The sequence below is a fragment of the Benincasa hispida genome, chromosome 8, assembly GCF_027475165.1.
Source record: "Benincasa hispida cultivar pf3 chromosome 8, pf3_genome.v1.1, whole genome shotgun sequence".
NCBI classification, from domain to species: domain Eukaryota; kingdom Viridiplantae; phylum Streptophyta; class Magnoliopsida; order Cucurbitales; family Cucurbitaceae; genus Benincasa; species Benincasa hispida.
Genome location: NC_143485.1, coordinates 39032297 through 39036877, shown reverse-complemented (window position 1 = coordinate 39036877; position 4581 = coordinate 39032297). Strand labels below are relative to the sequence as shown.

The following is a 4581-nucleotide window of genomic DNA, read 5'->3' as shown; positions in this document are numbered from 1 at the left end:
TAAAACTAAATTTTGTGTCTAATAGAAAATTGAACTTTAAATTTTGTGCCAATAGGCTTGTAAATTTTAGAAGATGTTGAATAGATGAAAGGCCTATATTAGATACAAAATTGAAAGCTTGAGATGTACTAAATAAAATATTTGAAAGTTGTTAAGACAATTTAAATGGTCTAGGGACCTATGTGTTTATTTTGCCTTAAAAATGAAAATTATGGAATTCAATACTTAATAATACCTTGTACTTTGTCCTTTAATCCAAGTTATTGTTTTGGATTACAAGTTGGTCAGAAAAAATTTATTTTTAAAGATGAATAAAGAATGGATTAAACTAAGAAATCAGTTATCAGTGGAGTATAGAGAAGGAGTATCACAGTTCTTAGATATGGCAAGGTTTCGTGTTAATGATTCCGGACGAATAAGATGTCCATGCAAGAATTGTATGAATTCAATTTGGGAAAAGAAAGATATTGTGGAATGACATCTATTAACATATGGAATATCTCCCTCATATTATGAATGGGTATATCATGGAGAGCCAGTAAACTTATCTAGAAGTCATACAAGTCATTCAATACAGGATGTTAAAGTAGATAGTATAAGGAGTAATGCTGTCGAAGAAAATGAGATGTTGAATCTTGTAAACGATTTACAAGTTTCAATTGAAAACGAAAATGCAAATGAAGGAAGGATTGAGAATGAAATGTCCTTTAATGGTCAAGAAAGAGATACCACGAACTTATTCGAGGATATGACTGAAGCACGTAATGAATTATAACTGGGTGTTCGCAATTTTCGTCCTTGAACTTTTTAGTGAAGTTGATGCATATCAAAGTTCTGAACGGCTGGAGTAACAAAACGTTTGACATGTTGCTGGAATTGTTAAAAGCAGCATTTCCAGCTGGCACCTCTATACCTACTTCCTTTTATGAAGCCAAGCGAAAATTACGTGATTTAGGCCTAGGTTATGAGTCTATTCATACGTGCAAATATGATTGTGTATTATATTGGAAAGAGTTTGCAGATTTGCAACAATGCCCTGTTTGTGGTGAGTCTCGGTACAAAGTTAATGATGGCAAGGGTAAAAAAATACCACATAAGGTATTGCATCATTTTCCATTGATACCGAGATTAAAACGATTGTTTTCATCAAAAGAAAGCGCTTCTGATATGAGATGGCATAAAGATAAGCGAGTTGAAACGGAGGATGTATTGCAACATCCAGCTGATGCAGAGGGGTGGAAACATTTTGATCGTGAATTCCCTCATTTCGCTTTAGATCCTCGAAATGTTCGTTTGGGATTAGCTTCAGATGGCTTCAATCCGTTTGGAAATATGAGCACTTCTTATAGTATGTGGCCATTGGTGATAATTCCTTATAATTTGCTCCCTTGGAAATGCATGAAGGAAACAAACTTCTTCATGTCTTTGCTCATACCTGGTCTAAAATCTCCTGGATAGGAAATTGGTGTTTACTTGCAACCGTTGACTGAAGAGTTGAAATAGTTATGGACAATTGGTGTGTGAACTTATGATTCTGTTGCTGGTGAGTTTTTTCAACTATATGCTACCTTATTATGGACGATTAATGACTTCCCTGCGTACGGTGACTTATCTGGGGATTTATTACATAAGTAGTGAACAAATTCAATGAATTTTCAAATTTGGAGTACAAAAGGTTATCAAGCATGTCCAATATGCAAAGAAGATAACTCGTCCTTCGGGATAAGAGGGAATATCATTTATGGGACATTGACGTTATCTTCAAGAGAATCATAGTTGGCGTTGAAGTAGACAACATGATGGAAAAGTTGAACGTAGACCTCCACCAGTCGTAATGAATGGAGAAGAGATATTACAACAAATAAATACGCTAAACTTTTCTAATCTTAACAAACATCCATCGAAGCAAGATAAAAAAAGAAAGTGAATTCTAAACTGGATTAAAAAAAGTATTTTTTTTCGATCCAGACTATTGTTACGACATAAATTGAATGTAATGCATATTCAAAAAAACATATACTACAATTTAGTGGGCACATTGTTAAATATTGAAAGAAAGATAAAGGATACAACGAACGCTCAATTAGACTTACAAGATTTGAAGATAAGAAAGGACTTACACTTGATACAGGTCGATAACATATTTGTAAAACCACATGCAGCATACACATTAACAAATGGTGAACGGATTTCGTTTTGTAAGTATTTGAAATTAGTGAAATTCCCTAATGGATTCGTATCTAACATATCATGATGTGTGAATGACAAAGATGGAAAAATATCGGGGCTGAAAACACATGACTGTCATGTGTTGCTTCACAGACTACTCCCTATTGGTATTCGAGCATACCTACCGAAGAACGTATCCACTGCTAGTGTTGAGTTGTGTACATTCTTTCACGACTTATGTGCAAAGACAATATGTGTAAGTGATTTGAACAGACTACAAGCAGACATCATAGTCATACTTTGTAAATTGGAGAGAATATTCCCACATGCCTTTTTCGATGTAATGGTACACCTTGCAGTTCATCTACCATATGAAACCAAAGTGGTGGGTCCAGTTAGTTACAGTTAGATGTATCCTATTGAAAAAAGTTTACGAACATTAAAACAATTTGTACGGAACAAAGCACGTCCCAAGGGGTCTATAGCGAAAGCATATGCAATGAATGAATCATGGAACTTCTGCTCGCGATATCTAAGTGGGATTGAAATGAGATTCAATAGAGATGAACGAAGTGATGATAACATTCCCGATCATGAGATATTTGGTGAATTTGAATTATTTAGGCAGAGGTTACGACCATTAGGGGCATCAACTTTACGGACGCTATCAGTAGAGGAAAAGCGAATTGCACATTGGTACATTCTCAACAATTGTAAAGAAATAACAGACTATCGCAAGTACGTTTCAAACTTTTTCCTTTTCTAAATTCTAGGGTATCTCCTTTGATATAACATTTAAATGATCAATTTTGCAGGCAACATTTGAAGTTAATTCGTCGTGAAGCTCAAAGCGCCTTTGACTTATATATAAAACATCAATGCATATTTACCAATTGGTTCAAATCTTAGGTATACATAGTCATTTTGTAGGCAACAGTTGAGGGATGATTCATTTTTCGTAGTCATTTTTAATGTATAATTAATTATCAGGTTCTACAACGGCGCGAGAGAGAAGATATCTCCGATGATTTCTTTTCACTTGCAATGGGATCTTCGTTTGAGGTGCGCTCTTACAATGGATGCATTGTTAATGGGGTACGATTTCACATTGTAGAACGTGATAATCATCGAGCTACACAAAATAGTAGAGTCCTAGTGGTCGTGGAGATCAGTGAAAACACAATTGTGGATAACAATTTTTACGGTGTTGCAGACGCAGTATTAGATTTCCAATATGCGAATAGAAGACGCGTTTTCTTGTTGAAGTATAGATGGTTTGACACAGATAACAACAAAATTAATAGGACACATGTGGATTTAGAATACAAATCGATCAATACATCACACTTTTGGTATGTCGATGAGCCTTTCATCTTTGCTATCCAAGCACAATAAGTCTTTTACATTAATGACATCAAACATGGTAGCAATTGGAAAGTTGTTCAAGTAGTCCAAAATAAACGAATATGGGATGTACCGGAAGTGGATGATGTTGAAAACGCACAACTAGATTTACTAGAAATTGTTGGTGGTGTCCGAGTGGATGAAACCATTGAGGAGGTTACTTAATGCAGAGTTGACGTTGATCCTACAGTTGTGGAAAGACCAATTATTGTACATGGCGATCATGACTTCATAAACGATGATGATGAAGAACAACTATCTCCCAATAACAGTTCAAGTGCTGATGAATAATTTGAATTAGATTACGATGATGAGTAATGATGTATCTACTGAATTCTCTTTTTCTCTAGCTTGCAAGTATTTATTATTAATTTAATATTGTTTTCTCTTTTTTGTGTTTGTATAGATATGATGTCAACCCCAAATAGGCAACAGGAGGCTGATGAAGAATTCCAGGAGATATATCTAGGCAACACGGTATCTTCTGTGGGTGATACTTCAGGTTAGTATATTTTGAAATATATTTTGTTAACTGAAATACATTATAAATTGTTTTAAATTTTTTATTCTTCAAATAGTAGCTCAGCATCCACTCAGAAGAAACGAGAGCATTTGCGGAACATCGAGTTGGAAAAATACGTCCAAAAACATGGGAGAATTACAATCGTGATAAATGAGGGGGAGACGAAACCGATATCTCAACATTCGGTACGATTTAGTAATGCGATCGACGTCGCCGTAAGATCTACATTTCCAGTACGTTGTCATACTTTTGTTGAGGTTTCAAACGAGTTCATAGAATTGGCTAAGAGTCAATTATTGGTAAGTAATTATAAGTTTATTCTTTTATAGTCATGAACATCATCTATGCTAATTCTTCCCTCCCTCTTTTGTAGCCTCATTTCAAACTTGATCTGTCCAGTCAACGACTTAACTATTTTATAGAACATCAAATGCAATACTTCTTCAAAGAATTTAGAGCATATTTGCACAGACATTACAGAAAAT

General features: G+C 34.8%; 1 pseudogene; it reads left to right on the top strand.

Annotated features, from left to right (window-relative positions):
- Positions 1 to 307: 307 nt before the first annotated feature.
- Positions 308 to 3864, top strand: LOC150034565 (uncharacterized; annotated as a pseudogene).
- Positions 3865 to 4581: the final 717 nt, after the last annotated feature.